Below are 16453 nucleotides of genomic sequence, written 5' to 3'. Positions count from 1 at the left end.
ACAGCAGAACTCCTCTGAAGGATGGCCTACACCTTTTTCCCACTTTCTCACGTCTCCTTCTCTCCTCCGTCGGCTCCCAGCCGATGCTGGCTCCACCGAACCGGCCTCAGCCTGTCGGCCCTTGTCGCCTTTGCCCTGCCCTGCCCCTCGGGGCCGTGCTCCTTAGAGCACATCGAAGGCTGCAGCAGTGCCCGGGGAACGTCCCACCTCAGACGTCGTCTGGATCTCCAGGCACGGACAGCCGGCTGCCCATGGAGCCAGTCCCAGACAGGGACAGACACACACGGGCACGTGCACACCTGCTGGGCCACATCCTAGAAAGCCACATGTGTGCTCACACACGAGCCCCTCAGACACCGGCCCATACGTGGGCCCAGCCATGGACACTCCCAGGCCACCTGGAGGTGAGGACTCCTGTCTGGCTGTGTCCTGGACAAGGGCCAGGTGACAGAGAGAGTGAGGACACCTAGTGCCCCGTCGCCTCAGTGGGGAAGACATGCAGAGCATGTGGCTGCGGTGACCAGACAAGGGCAAATGAGGTAGCCATGCGGCCACCCCACCATGTGAAGATTTTGTCCTCAGAAAGGGGGATGCGTGGTGGGTGTCAGGGGTTGGATGATGGTCCCCAAAAGATCTATCCACATCCCAGAACCTGTGACGTGACCTTATTTGGGAAAGGGGTCTTGGCAGATAGAATCAAGTTAAGGATCTCGAAATTAGATCATGCTGGATTATCCAGTGACAAGTGTCCTCAGAAGACATGTACAGAAGACAGACAGAGGGGAAAGCCCTGAAAAGATGGAGGCAGAGACAGAGGCATGCGGCCACAGCTCCGAGAAGCTTCCAGAAATTTCCAGAAGCTGGAAGAAGCAAGGAAGGAGTCTTCCCTACAGGTTTCAGAGGGAGTGCAGCCCTGCCGACACCCCAATTTTGAGCTTCCCCGGGACTGGGGGAGAATACGTTTCTGTTGTCTGCAGCCAGCTGGCTTGTGGCACCACACTTGAAGTCACCTCGCAGCAGCCATGGACAGCATGGAGCCAACCTGCTGCTGACAGGAAGGAGGCCAGACACCAGGCTTCCCCCAGGGAGGTGAGGGCAGAGGGAAGGGGGACCGATGACAGGGCAAGAGGGAAGGGGGGACAAAGGGGTACCCCCCCCCAGCTGCTGCCCTCTCGCTCACAAGCTGCTTCTCAGCAAACCTTCTGGAAAGAATTGCTCACACTGCTGGCTCGGCTTCCTCATGGCCCCCTGAATGGCCTCAATGACCAGCCCCCCCCACCATGGGACTCCATCCTCCCTCTCCCAACACCACACTGGTCAAGGTCACCAGTGCCCTCCACATTGCAAAACCCAGTGGCCCTGTGGCCGTCCTTATCAGGGGACCCTCCCTCCCAGCAGCTATCTGCCAGAAGCTTCCACCCTTGACCCCTTTCTGCCCCTCCAGAGCCTGGTCGCCCCTCCCAGGCTTTGGCTTGACATTCCCTGGCCTTGACAAAGAAAAAAGATGTGTCCACAGTGCAGCCCTGCCCCCACCTTGATTTTGGACTTCTGGTCCCCAGAGCTGGGAGAGAACACCTCCCTGTTGTGTGAGGCCCCCGGGTGTGTGGTCGTTTGTTACAAGCACCCATGGGAATGGGCTGCACCCAGCTTTCCTTCTGGGCCAATTGAAGCAAGAAGGCTGACCTCTTATTCCACATCCACTAGTAAGTGGGTGCAGGCTGAGGGCAAATCCCAGAGAGAGTTAACCCCCCAGAATCCCCCAAAGGTACCTGGGAGGGCACCTCGGCATCCACCACACTATGAGGTGCTGCTGCTCTGAAAATCCTGACAGCATACGACTCCGGAAGACACTAAATTTATTCCCCCATTTCTGGTTATCATCCCAGAGGTGGTAGGTGGCACTGCTGGAGTTAGTCCGACTAACATCAGAACACCAGAAGCAAAATTGATAGGCCTACAAAGGAGAAATTGGTAAATCCATAGTTGTATTGAGTGCCAAGTCCCCTTTCTAGAATTGCTTCAGTTTTTTATTTTGAAGGCTTTCCCACACATGCCCGTGGTTGACAGAAAGAGAGAAGGAAACGCCATCCAGCCATCACTTGGCTTCAACGGCAATCCACTCCAAGCCCATCTGGGTTCGTCTCCACTGCCAGCCACCTCCCCCACATTGCTGCCAGGACATCTGGGAGCTTCCCAGAGAGGGGCATCATCACCCACTTCAGGCAACCACAGTGCGGTGAGAGACAGGGCAATGAACCCCGATTCAGTAACTCAGTCCTCGTCCACACAGCCCGGGCAGGAGGCTGGCCCCTTCAGCCTGCTGGGGACCCTGGGCAAGTAGGGGCAGGGGCTCTGAGCTCACAGATCAGCCCCTGGTCCCCCATGGGGCCAGGTCGAAGGCAGGGTAAGGAGTGGGGAGCTGTCTGCAAGAGGAAGCCAGGATGTAACCAGGAGAGATGGAAAGTGCATCACCTCAGCACAGAGCACCGGTGTGAGTGGAGCTGGGGCAGAGAGGACGGTGGCCAGGAGCCTCAGGGGGTGACAGAGGGTGAGAGGCACCCACCCTGGGGCTGCCAGGAAGGACACCTGGCCAGGGAGCCAAGCAGAGTCTGGGGCACTCTCCCCACTGCCTGCCAGCTCCCCGAGCCAAACCCAGGCTTGTCACCAAAGCCCCAGGCCCACGGACTTCCCTTCTTGCCAACCATCTCCCTGGAGGTCAGGGGTCCCTGCATACCTCCACCAGCACCCAGGCAGTACCATGATGCCTTGCTCCCCTACTCCCACCCCGAAGCCTAATCTGGCCCCAGATGACATCAATTTTCCCTCCTGGAGGTCTCCACTCACCTCTGTTGAGCACCCAGCAGGGATCCTGCCTTAAGGCTGGGCCGTAGCCACAGCACCCCCAAAGCCCTGCTCGCCATAGTCCACACACAGGCTGCTTGTTGGTGGGGTGGGGGGGAGCTGTTCTGGGCAGGTTCTGGCCCTCTTTCCTCCCAAAGCCCCCTGGGGTGGGATGGGGTGGTGCACTGAGGATTGGGACACACCTGCATTTCCCTCTCACGTATACATAAAATCATTTGATCCTCAGTGCATCTGCTTTCTCAGTGCGTCCAGGTCCAGAAGGGTGTGTGTGTGTGTGTGTATGAGAGAGAGAGAGACAGAGAGACAGAGAGACAGCACACTCTGGCCCATGTCCTCCAGGAGCTACAGCTAGCATTCAGGAAGCAAGCTCCTGGCCTTGGCTGTCTCCCAGCAGCACCCCGCCACACAGCAGCGCAGCCATGGGGCAAGGACATCTGACTTTTCCACATTTTCACCCCAAATGCACACATACACACGCACACAGGCACACACGCCTGGTGGCACAGTGCATGCCAGACAGACAGAAACTCCTTTTAGGTCCCCATCAGGCTGTACATTTTCAAGTCTCCATGCTCTGGTTCATGGTGCTCCCCTCCCTGGTCTGACTTCCTTCCCTGCCCCCAGGTGAGCTCCTAGTTCAAGACTCAGCCCAGGGCCTCCCTCTGTGGAGCTTTCCCTGACAGCTGCCCTACCTGAGAGTCTTGTAGACCAAGTGCTGAAGGTGGCTCACTTCCTTCTGGGTCCTCTGCTACCACCCCAGTGACTATCCCCAGACCCAGCTTAGCTCTGGAAACCAATCAAGTCAGTTCATTCATTCATTCCACCAAGATGTGGAGGATGCCTGCTGTATTATGCTTTCTTCTTAAAGACAAACTCTTGATTAACATACCTAATCATGAATTAATACTTTGGGAATCACATTTAGGAAAAACTGTAATTTAGAGCAGGATTTAAAGAAATGTCATTAATTAAAAATAAGCTAAGGACCTTGGTTCAATATCAACTCTGAAGCAACATTGCTTGTTAAATCTGGGTGGAATAAGCAACTCACCAAATACCTCTTCTTGGATTAAAAGTTTCTTACAAAATCTCCCAGCTATATCCATGCCTGTGTTATGTTGGAGTTCCCAAGCCAGTGAGAATGTTTTCAGTCTTCACCTCTGCTTCTACCAGGCCTCAAACATCAGGAAAACTATTCCTTGTTTTTTAAAAAAATGCCTTATCTGCATAAAAACCTAAAAATTCATTTCAACAACAACAAATTATCATGTTAAAAGGGTCAATCCACCAAGAAGACATAGCAATCCAAAATGTATATGTACCAAGCAACACAGCTGCAAAATACATGAAGCAAAAACTGATAGAAACAAAAGGGGAAATCAACAAACTCCTAATTGTGCTGGAGACTTCAACACACCTCCCTCAACAATTGACAAAACAAATAGACAGAAAATCAGCAAGGACAAAGAAGAATGTCAAAACACCATCCACCAACAAGATCTAAGTGCCATTCCACCAAGCAAGAGCAGAACGCACAGTCTTTTCAATTGCCCACAGAACATATACCAAGATAGAGCACATCCCGGGCCATAAAATGCAGCTCAACAGATTTAAAAAAACCCAAATCACACAGAGTTTGTTCTTGAATTACAATGGAATCATCAAACCAGAAATCAATAATAAAAAGATAATGGGAAAATCTCCAGACACTTGGAAACTAGATAATCCATGGGTCAAAGAGGAAATCTGAAGGGAAATTTAAAAAGAAATACACAGAAATGAATGAAAATAAAAATACAACATACCAAAATTTAGGGGGTACAGCTAAAGCAGTGCTTAGAGGGAAATGCATAGCAAAAGGAGGAAGAGGAGTGGGGGAGGGAGAAGAAGGATCAACTGTTTCTTTCCTTTAAAAAGTAATCGACAAATCAGAGGCAGGGTGCTGTAGAGGGTCAGGAATTTGCCTGGACTTTGCATTCACTCAGTCAACAATATCTGTCAGGCCCATTCCCCTCACAGCATCCTTTTAGTGAGAAAGGCTGTAACATATGAGAAGCATTTTGAAAACCTCAGCCCTGGCCAGTCCTGGAGAGTGTGTTTCTGCACCTGTGAAGGTGTGTGATGCCCATGTGAGGGCCTGCATGTGTCTCCCCTAGTGTGGCTTCTCTGTGCACATACAGTGGGGACCTGGTCCCACGTCTGAGTAGCTGAGTCACCAGTGAGCGCGCACGGCCGTGCACCCAAGCAGTGAATCAGCAGGGGTGCTCAGCCTCCTCTGTGGCCTGCAGGGTGCACATCGAGCCTGGACCCTGAATGGAGGAACTTCCCATCTTGCACAGTTCCAGGGGATGGATAGGCTCCCCAGTGCACCCCTTGATTTCCCCCAGTGGGGTTCTGTGCACTCGAGATGTTGCTTATCTCTGTCCTCCCATAACTGAGGCCTGTGGCTAACTGGTGATGGGCACCTTGGGACCACAGTGGGACGGCGTGGCAGGTCGTCTTCTGCCCACCTCAGCCCCCATCTTTTCTTCACAGGAGAGGCCTGTGCCTGGCCCCACCCCTGGAAAGCATGAAAGCACCCCAGATGCCAGCTGAAGGGGGTAGAGGACAAGATCACTTGGGGGGGGTGCTGGTGCAGGGAAGATGCACAGGGGTCTCTGAGAGAGGTCTGGGGGTACATTCTGAGAAGAAGGATGGCAGAAACAGAGGCTGGTGTCAGGAGCGGCAACGGGGACCCCAGAGGGCTGTCTGGAGCTGAAGCAGGTGGTGAGGGGCAGCAGGAGAGGAGCGGCAGGGGGAGCCTGGGGCCAACCGGGTCAGAGAACTCCAGGAGTCAAGGCCGCCGATGGTGTGCACAGGCTGCAGGGCACATCTGAGCACGGGAGAGAGGGGTCCGGAAAACAGACACCTGGGTCCCACCCCAGGAGTTCAGAGGCCTCATCTGCAGGTCGCGTGATGTGTGCCAGAGAAGTGAGTGGAGAAGGAGGGGGGGCCCCCGGCAGGCAGGAGCCCCCAGGTCAGGGGACAGCTGCTGGCCAGCACATTCCTCTCGTCCTCGGCCTGCTCAAGGACAGAGGCCTACTGAGGCCCAGAGCTGGGGGGTGGGCAAGGACACCCCAGGGCTTTCTGCCCAGCAGGCTCGTCCCTCCACTCCTCCCCTGGGGGAGGCCCCAGGCCCCCTACAGACACGTCCTCACGGGCCTCCCTCTCTGGAGGGGCCTCTCCCTCTGCTGCCGGGACACAAGATTTCCCAGATGAAAGGCCCCACGGCCGGCCCCACCCCGTGGGCAGATGAGGGGCGCTCAGGAGGGAGCCGAGGCTGGAAGGGAAACCCAAGCCCCCTCCCGACGGCCCTCGGGCCCATCCCCAGGGAGCCTTGGGGCAGAAGCTTCCCTCTGACGGCAGGTGCTGCCCCGGCCAGCCACACGCAGGAGCCAGGGGGCCCGGGGGGCACCTGAGGCACCACCACTGCCCGCGGGGCCACGGCCACCCCTCCCGGCCCTGGGGCTCCAGAGCAAGGCCTGGCATTCGGGCCCGGGTTCCTGAAGGGGAAACGGAGCTGGGGTGCTGGGTGGGGGTGGGGAGGGCCCGGCCCGGCAGGTGTTGGGGCCAGGCCCTGTTCCACGGGGGTCCAGGAGATGCCCCAGCCCTCGCCCGGCCCAGGGAGTGGGCACCCAGGGGCACCCCCACACTGCACAGCTCCCTACTGGGGAGGTTGTGGGACCCCACTATCCCCCCCACACAGGGCTCCGTGGAAATAAATAGGGGTGCGGCAGACAGCCCACTGCTCCAAGCTCCTTCACCAGGTTCAGGGTTTGGTTCCAAGTCCCATGTGGGAACGGCAGCGGGGAAGGAATTGTGGGTGTCGGGACGGTCTCGGGGCTGATGAATTTACCAGGTGATGTGCGGAAAAGTGACCGCCGTGGCTATTTTTAATATGCCTTCCACACTTGCTGACTACTCAGAGAGGTGGCTCCAGAGCTGACGGCCACTGTGACCCAGGCCCGGGAGGACGTGGCAGCCTGTGTAGGGTGGTCCCAGGGAAGGGAAGGGAGGATTCACGGAATCAGTGCAGGTGTGAAAAGTGAGTGTGCCCTTGCTCAGCCAACAAGGGGTTTGAAAGAGGAAGCAAAGGGACATCGGGCACCCTGGAACATTCTGGCAACTGCTGGAGGAGGCATCCTGGGAGAAAGGAGGCTGGGCAGGTAGGCAGGAGCCAGATCCCACAGAGGTTGGACTTTGTCCTCAAGACCACTGGGAGCCATTGAAGGCTGTTGAGCGGAGCAGCAACCTGTCAGCATCAGTTTTAGGACAATTGCTCCAACCATGGAATGGATGGGGCAGTAAACCCCACAGGGGAAGCATGGGTTAGAGGGTGAAGGAAGTGGCCCTGGAGGAAGCAGGTACAGGGGGACTGAGGGACAGAAAGGGCCCCTACCCTTTCTGAGCTGGACACAAGGGGCAAAAGCCGTTGATAGCTGTGCTCCTGAGGGGCAGGAAATGCACGGAACTCTGGCCTCACTGGGCCAAAAATGTTCGATGATTCAGGTGGCAAAGCTGCCCGCTGGGAGGGATGGGCTCCAGGAGGTGAAGGGTGAGGGTGGCCCCTGAGGATTATGGGAGAGGAACAATGGAATTGAGGGTATGTGTGTGAGAGGAAGGGGTGAGGAAGAGAGCTGGAGGGCAGGAAGCTGCAGGCAGAAAGTGGATTCCAAGTAGAGATGGGGCGAGGGCATCTGACAAAGAGCCGAAGTCACTAGAGAAGTGCCGAGAAGCCAGAGGCGGGTGGGGGGCTAAAAATAAGATAACTGTATCCTCTCCCAGTTCTGGAGGCCAGGAGTCCAAAATCAAGATGGCGGGGCAGGGCTGGTGAAGCTTGTTACTACAAAGGAGAGGCTAAGCTTACTTACAATTGTGCCTGAGAGCCACCCCCAGAGAACCTCTTTGTTGCTCAGATGTGGCCCCTCTGTCTCTAAGCCACCTTGGCAGGTGAACTCTGCGGTCGCAGTTGGTTCGTCTGGGGGGGGGTGGCGGCCGGTTGCTAAATCCTAGGCTCTCAGGACTGCTCGGAGGGTACCGGCGGCGGGGGCTCTTTCCCGGAGGCGAGGGCGAGGCGGGGGACTTGGCCAGGTCCCCGGCGGTGGCGTGCAAAGTATGGAGGGCGGCGAAAAAGGAACAGGCGGGACACGTTTCTTTTAGGGTGAAGAAGCCAAGAGAGCTTATTAGGGGAGAGTACAAGCTTATATCGGGCGGTTTAGAGGGCGGGGTAGCTGTAGAGGTTAAAGGCTTGGATTGGTTCTGAGAGGGCGCGGAGGTTGTTTGAAAAGGGGCGGGAGTTGCTCCGGTAACGGGGAGTGGGCGGGTGAGGTAAAGGGGGCGGTTTTTTCCGGCAAGCTTCCCCTGACGGTTTTACTTTGGGGTGAGGAAATGGGGCCTGCATTCGGCTCCACTTTCTCAGGCCCGGGGGGCCGTAGAGGGCGCTACCACCCGTGCCCCACTACCTTTCCTAGGGGCTGATCAGTTCCCCTGGCCCAGGCCCGCCAAGTTGGAACTCGATAACAGTGTCCCGCAAACTCACTGCCCTTCCCCCCTACGTGGGACCTGACTCCCAGGGGTGTAAATCTCCCTGGCAATGCAGGATATGACTCCCGGGGATGAGCCTGGACCCAGCATCGTGGCATTGAGAATATCTTCTTGAACAAAAGGGGGATGCAAAATGAAACAAAATTTCAGTGGCTGAGAGATTTCAAATGGAGTCAAGAGGTCACTCTGGAGGTTATCCTTATGCTCTGTATAGCTATCCCTTTTTATTTTTTAGTCTATTAGAATAGCAAGAAGGAAATACCTGAAACTGTTGAACTGCAACCCAGTAGCCTTGATTCTTGAAGACGTTCATATAACTATAGCTTATAAGGTGTGACCATGTGATTGTGAAAACCTTGTGGATCACACTCCCCTTATCCAGTGTATGGACAGATGAGTAGAAAAATGGGGACAAAAAGTAAATGAATAATGGGGGGATGGGGGTGTAGGGGATGTTTTGGGTGCTCTTCTTTACTTGTATTTTAATTCTTATTTTGGGGGGAGTAATGAAAATGTTCAAAAATTGTGTGAATGCACAACTATGTGATGACACTGTGAATAGTTGATTGTACACTGTGGATGATTATAGGGTATGTGAATATATCTCAATAAAACTGAATTGGGAAAAAAAAAAAAAAAGATGGCAGCAGGGTTGGTTTCTTCCAGAGGTTCTAGGGGGGAATCTGTCCCGTGCCTCTTTCCTGCCTTCTGGTGGTGGCCAGCCATCCTCAACATTCCTTGGCTTGTGGCCACATCACAGCCTCTGCCTCCATCTTCACATGGCCTTCTCCCCAGGGTGCCTGCATTTCTATGTCTGAATGTCCCTCCTCTTACGAGGACAACAAGCATATTTGGTGTGAGGTCCCCTGTGCTCCAGTGTGACCTCCTCTTGCCTTGATCCTGACCCTCCTTCCAAATAAGGCCACATTCCCAGGTTCTGGGTGGACATGAATTTGGGGAGATGTAATTCAACTTAGTCCAGGAGGGAAGAGAGGCCGCGTGCCCACAGCAAGTCGGGGGTAGAGGGCGGTGTGTCTGGGGGGGTTGGTGAGAAGGTGAGCCTCAAAGGCTCTGGGGCCTGCCAGGAGGGAAGGCGGGACATGTCGGGAAGCCACCACCTTGGGAAGTGATATCAATCAGCCTTGGAAGGGAGCCGATGAGAAGTGTGTCTGGGCTGTGGTGGGATCCAGAAGCCTGGAGGACATCCGAGGACAGCCACCCAGTGGGCTGCTGGGCCCAGGAGCCCAAGCTGGAGGGGGGACTGGGGATCAGGGGTCCAGCCCTGGGCATGAGTGGGCAAGAGGTGGACCCCAGGAGTGAGGGAGGGAGGAAGGAGGCTCTGATCCAGGACCTCAGTGGGCTGAGGACCTCCAGCTCCTGTCCCACCAGGCCCGGGGACAAGAAGTGACAAGGGGTAGCTGGAACTGCCCCAAGTGGTGAGAACACCCAAAAATCCCCCACTGATGTGCCAAGGGGTTCTCGCCAGTGACCAACCTCCACACAGGCACCTGAGCTTGGCTGAGGTTCCATCAGGTCCCAGGCAGTCCCTGGCTGGGCAGCGAAGAAGGACGTCCACGGTGGCCCCCAATGTGTCTACCTGGGCATGCATGGTGGGGGTGGTGGCACTGTGATGGTAGGAGGGCCTCGGCTGCCTTAGTCCCAAGCCCTTGAAGAAATGTCACCTACGGCACAACTTATAGGGTGCCACGGAGCTGGCCAGCTGAGAGAAGCTCTGTCTGGCTCACAAGGGTGGCCCAGCCCTGGGCTGGGGGCTCAGGGCCCTTCCCAGCTCCCAGGGAGCAGACCCAGGGCTACGCTGTCCAGCACCCCAGCTCTGGCTGCAGCGGGGGGAGCTAAGAGGAGGCAGTCAGGTGCAGTCCCCCAAGCAGCCTGTCCCAAGCGGGGCTGCTGCAACCAGTGGGAAGGCCCCCTAGGCGTCTATCTTTGGGGATCCCATCCCCGACCTCCTCTCCCTTCTGGGGCTGCACGGAGGTCCAGGCAAATCAGGCCAGGGGGCCCAAGGAGGCTGAGGGTCCTTCCAATCGTGCATCCCCAGAGCTGGGCCTCGGAGACTGGGGTGCTCCAGACGCTGGCCGGCCAAGGCTGGCGGCCTGGCAGGGGGCAGCACTGGACGAGCTGGGTCCTGGGCACCCTTGACAGCTCTCCTTGGAGTGGGGTGGGGCGTGGAGGGAGGCAAAAGTCAGTGATGACAGCCAGGTCCAATGGGACCCCAGGGTGGCCAGAGCTGACTGATCCCCAGAGCCCCGTGGTGCCCCTTTTCTCTCTATAATAATGAACGGTGCTGGCAATGGTGGCGACAGTCCCAGCCTGCCAGCCCCGAGCATGCCCGGGGTTCAGGGACTCGTCACAGCCTCCTGCTGGTGGCCTGACCCCAAGGAAGGGGCTTTGGCTGTCCCCTTCCTGCCACGGCTGTCTGTTGGGGGGTGCGGATGCGATGGACTCCTCAGGCTCGCTGCTACCCCCGGTCTCGGGCCTCGCCCCCCACTTGCCTCGTCATCCCTGCCCAGAAGGCTCCAGGGTTGCGAGGCAGGCAGGGATGTGGGGAGCAGGCACTGAGGGATAATGGCTGCTCTCTAAATTTAGACGGGAAAACTCCCCATAGAGTTGGCAAAAATATTCTGTGCCTGCCTCCGTGGCAAACCTCTCAAGCAGGAAAGTGGGGAGGGGTGGAGAGCGCCTCGGGGGGCACGCGGAGGCTGGGGGGCAGGCAAAGAGGGGTGGGGATCAGAGGAGAAGGCCCTGATCTGGGCTGGGGGGGGGCCCTGCTCCAGGGGCCCTTTGCTGTCCAGCCTTGAGCCACAGCCGATGGGGCCCACCCTGGTCGGGGGGCATTGAGGGGGGCCAGCCTCGGGGACAGGCCAGACCCCCTCTGCAATTGGGTTTTTTAGAACTTCTGATTGCATTCACAGCTCCCAGGACCCCCCTCTGGGTGGGCACTGGCTGGGTGGGTGGGCTCCCCTCTGATTGTGGGGCTTTGAGTCTCTCACATTGTCAGCCTGTGCCTCAGTTTCCCCATCTGTCAAGTTCACTGAGAGCTGCTAAGGGCCTTCAAGGGCACAGGGCCTGGTGGCGCTCAGGGGGTGTGGGAGGCAGCCAGAGGACAGCGGGCAGGGCAGCCGGGGTGATCAGTGCTACGGGAGAGGGAGCCCCAAGGTGGGGGGGCCCCAAAGAGAGATGTGAGAAAAGCCAACCAACACCTCCCCAGGGGTACCTCTTCCCTAGGACCTCAGTGCCAGGGCAAGAGGCCTGCCTGTGTCACATATCATCTTGCTCCCTGTGATGAGAGGACCCACCTTGGGGCCACGTTCAGAGTGGGGGGGCTAGGGGGGTGGGTGGAGACCAAGAGACGTAGCCTGAAAGGCAGGTGGGGCCAGATGGAGGTCCGTCGTTGACCTCCAATCTCCCCAGCCCTGGCCCTCGGCCCTTGGAAAAGCTGGGGTGTCAGCCCCTTCCCTCTCCACTGCATGGGGGCTGGAGGAGGGGGTCCCGGCTCTCCCCTCCCTTCCCTCTCGCCTCCCTTTGCCTGTCCAGCCAATGGACGTGGGCGTCTGGCTTGCTCCCCGCGAAAGGATTATATCATCTGTACATCGAGACACATGCGTGCTTCGGGGGAGGATGAGACAAGGAGAGGGAGCCCGGCCCGAGCGGCCAGTGGGAGGGGGTTTGAGAACCAGGTCATTGAACCGAGCCCTCCCGGGATGGCGGCTGTTAATGGTTCCCAAGGTCCTAGCCCCTCGGAAATCAATCGCTCTCTGGGCTGCCTCTGTCCCCTGCCCTCCCCTCCCTCCCGTCCCCTCCTCTCGCCTCCCTCACGTCCCTGCCCGGTGCCTGCACCCCTGGGGGCCCAGCTGCCTTTGTGGGTGCAGATTTGGGAGCAGCCACAGGGCCACTTTGTTTAAGGTGTCTGGGCATGGCCTTGTGGGGGGCTGCTCCTGGGCCCCTTCCAGGCACAGGGCCACAGCTGCGTGGGGAAAGGGACAGGAGGCAGGTGCGGGGACAGCTGGGTGCTTCTGGACTGGGACTAAAGGGTGCCTGGCGGGCATGGTACCCACTTCTGCCAGCACCCAGGAGACGTGGGCTGGAGCGCCTCGGCCGGGGGAGGGGAGGGAATGGGTGCTGCGTGCTGAGTGAAGCCTGTTTACCAGTGGTGGTGCCACGGCGGCCTGGGGGGCCGTTGTCATGAGAGCAAATGGCTTCGCTGCTGCAGCTACCGCTCCGTGTGGGACCCAGTGGTTGACCAGAAACCCAGGCTCGGGTGTGCACGCACCCAAACGCTGCGCCCCCAGATGGGGACAGGGCTTCCCCGCGGGGGCCACCGAGGCATCCACAGTTCAAATGGAGGAGGGTGCTCGGCTAGCATGGGACTGTCCTGGGCCCCCAACCTTCCCCATGACTTCTCCCCCAGAAAGTGGTCCCCCGCATCACAGAAGGTGTCAGGGCCAGTGGGTGGGGGGCACCCCAAGCAAGCCCCAGCCTGGTTTCCTGTCCCTTCTGCCATGCCCAGGCTTGGTCTCGGCTGGTAGTTGCTGGGCCTGCTTTCGGGGGTCTTCGGGGAGCCCAGGAGGGACTGGGAGGGCATGCAGCCTGGAGATGGTCACTTCCCAAGGGAAAGGAAGGGAGTGTCCGGCTGGTAGCCCCAGGCTAGTGCCCTGGGTGGGGGGGGGCATCCTGCTGACAGCCTTGGGGTGCTGGCAGAAAGAAGGTGAGGGCTGGGCGACCACTCATCCCACCTGTGATTTCTGTTAGGTGCCGACAGGGCATGGACAGGTGGGCCTGGCTGCCTGGGAGACGGGGACCCAGCTGTTTGCCCTTCACCCCACCAGACGGACACGGTTGGCTTCCCACTTTCAAGTTTCCACCCTGACAGCCCTGCCTTTGATTTCCCATTCCCCAACAGGGCCAAGCCAGGCCTCGCTAGCCAAGGCTAGCCCCTCGCTCCCTGGGGATGAGAAGGGGGCCCTATTTCCTGAGCAGGTGCACACCTTTAAAACCCCCACGGTGGCATCTGCACGATCGTCTTGTCTTGGGACTGGCTGCCTGGGTTGGCTTTCTTCTCCTCCAGCCAAGAGCAGAGATACCGTGGGAGGGCCGGGGTGGGAGCTTTGGGGGGGGGGGCTACATTATTCAATCCAAATGTTCCTCCCCCAGCCCTGAGTCACTAAAGCACAGGCTGGTGGTGGTGGTGGTGGTGGTGGGGATTGGTTATCCAACCTTTCTAGAAACTTCTCTGTGAGTCAGCACATCGAGGCTTCACCAGGGACTGACCCAGTGCCCAGGTGGGAGGACCACCGGGGGGTGGGGAGTTTAGTGGAGGGGGTGGGAGTGGAAACCAGCCCCATCTCCTTTTGGTCTCTGTGTATTTCCATGTTTCGACTGTGAAAATGGACCTATTGTTGGATGGCACAGCTTTTATCACCTGCTGATGTTGGAGCAAAGGTCCAGTAACTTCCAAACAACTGCGGGACGATCTGTCGGAGAGACGCCGAGTCCCAGGGGCAGGCAGGGCACAACATTGTTTCATTTGTTTGCCTGCCGCTTTGGGCCCATTTTGGCAGGTGGAAGCTCAAGCCCTGGGCAGCTGGACTCGGGCACCCTGATGACGGAGGGGACGGGAAGGATCAGCCTCCAGATGTGTCTCCCAGCTGGGCAGCCCTCTGAGTGGGTGCAGTCAGGGTGCAGAGTTGCAGGGCCCAAGAGGGGTAGGCAGGGCGGGGAGAGGCAGCACAAGGTGCCAGGCCGGTGGCCGCCGGGCCCCTTCCCAGCTTGCACATCGGGGATCAAAAACGCAGGGAGGCTACAGGGCCCTTGGAGACCATGGGGTCATCCCCCGACACACACATGTACAGATGGGGAAACTGAGGCCCAGAGATGGGCAGGGATTGGCATGCCAGGGGCAAAGCTGCCGCCCTTCTCTCTTTACCAGGGTAATGACTCAGGGGAACTGAGTTCTGCCGCACACCTGAGCCAGGCGCTCGGTCCTCCCTTCACTGCCCCTCCCTGAGGAAGCTTCTGGCATCCCAGCTCTGCCGGCCTCCTTGGCGACGTCGTGCCAGCCTGGCCTTTGCCCTATTCTGATGTCCCCGGGCCAGGATAGGGAACCTCGAAGGGAGCCCTTGATGGCTATGGCTTCGTGGGGCTTCTCAGCTCCCCATCTCACAGTGCAGACAAGCCCCGGCTCAGCCACTGCTGGCCTTGGAGCCCCCTAAAGGCTGGCACCATGCCCCCAGACTCCTCTCGGCCCCTCTCCTTCAGAGCAGCGAGCAGAGGCCCAGAACCCAGTGGGTTTTCTTGGCTTTGCCAAGCTCCACCACCCCGAGGCCCCCAAGCTGATAGTTTCCCTGTTTGAATTGCAGTCGGGCCCTGCCGCCACATCACTGGGGAGCCACTGCCTCGGTTTCCCTAAGCCCTGACATGAGACCGCTTGCCTCTGACTTCCAGAACTGGTGTAAGGATGAGATCCTCGATGGGGATGCTTTTAGCTTTTGGCTTCCGTGATGCACACCACCCGCTCCCGGTCGCCTCTCCCCAAGCGCCCCAGCTCCAGCCCCTCCAGCGGTGCCCTCGCTTCGGAGGCCCAAATGCCTTGTTTGCGCGATGGGAATTGGACCGGGGTCGCTGGGCATGTCCCATTACTCCTGGCGGGTCTCACAGGGCGGGGAAGCCCCCCGGAAGGTGGTGGTGGGGGTTGCCTTGCAGCGCTGTCAGCCGGACCTGACGCCCGTGGGGGCTGGGGGCGACCCTGGGGCGCTGCGCTAAAAGCTGCCGGGGCCCCAGCGGCTGCGCCGGGCCTGGATGGGTTCCTCCGCTTCTCGTGCAGGGGTGCCCGTGTAGCCTCTCCGGCGCACCCCCCAACCCCAGCCCAGGTCAGGGCTCCCCGCACCCCAAGCTCGCCCCCCCCCCCAGCCTGGGAGGGTGGCGGGGTGGCAGGGCGGTCCCGGAGAGGGAGAGCGGCGCGCAGGTGGGAGGAAGCGGAGCGCGGAGCGGACGGGCGTGGGAGGCGGAGGGAGAGCCCAGCAGGCCGCGCCCCTCCCCGCTCCCTCCCTGCGCGCCGCCGGCGACAGGGCCCCTCCTGGGCAGGGGGAGGAGAAGACAGCGACGGCAGGGGAGGCGGCGGCGGCGGCGGAGGCGGGATTCGGAGTTCCCCTCCGCAGCGGCGGCGGCGGTGGTTCCTCCTGGGCTCCAGGCGAGGCCCCCGCCCGGGGCTCCGGTCGCGCTCGGCTGCCGGCGGTGGCGGTGGCGCTTCCCGCCGCCCGGGCTTGGGAAACTTCCCGGGCGCAACGCGCGGAGCCGGCACCCAAAGGCGAGCACGGAGTGGAGGTGAGTGGAGCACGCGGCGCCCCGGCCCCCACCCCACCCCACCCGGCCAGCCGCCCCCCGACGTGCGCTCCTCCACCGCGCACCCCGAAGCCCTGCCAACGCGCACCCCACGAGGCCCGATGCGCGCTCCCCTGAGAGGCGCACGCCGTCCTGCCACCGCACGCTCCCACGCCCCCGCAGCCCGCCCCTGCACCCCACACGTATATGCCCCGCCGCGCACGGCCCTGACACTCACACCGGCTCCACACGCGCGCGGGCACGAACCACGCGCTGCGGGCCCGGGTCCCTGCAGGGCGCACACCAGCAGCCCCCGGCCCGCCCACTGTCCCCAACTCATGCCAACACCCCCCCAGACCCTGCCACGCCTCGGCGCACACCCAGGCCCACACACTCCCAACGCCTCCCCGCGATAGCTACACGGGCGTGGATACCCCCGCCATGCCCACACCATCCCAAACTCCCCATCTGCCCGTTACAGACACCCCACCCACGTTCCCAGCCCAGAGACACTGCAGTCCCCCCCACCCCCGAGACAGGCCTCCACACCAGCCCATCCCCACCTCTTGCAGTCCATCCCGACACTGCACCCCAATTTCGGACACTCCCCACTCCCCGCAGTCAGGCACACGCCCCCGGCACACACCCCCGCTTCCCCGACACACACTCATAC

The sequence above is a fragment of the Choloepus didactylus genome, chromosome X, assembly GCF_015220235.1.
Source record: "Choloepus didactylus isolate mChoDid1 chromosome X, mChoDid1.pri, whole genome shotgun sequence".
NCBI lineage: Eukaryota > Metazoa > Chordata > Mammalia > Pilosa > Megalonychidae > Choloepus > Choloepus didactylus.
This window is presented reverse-complemented; position numbering follows the sequence as displayed.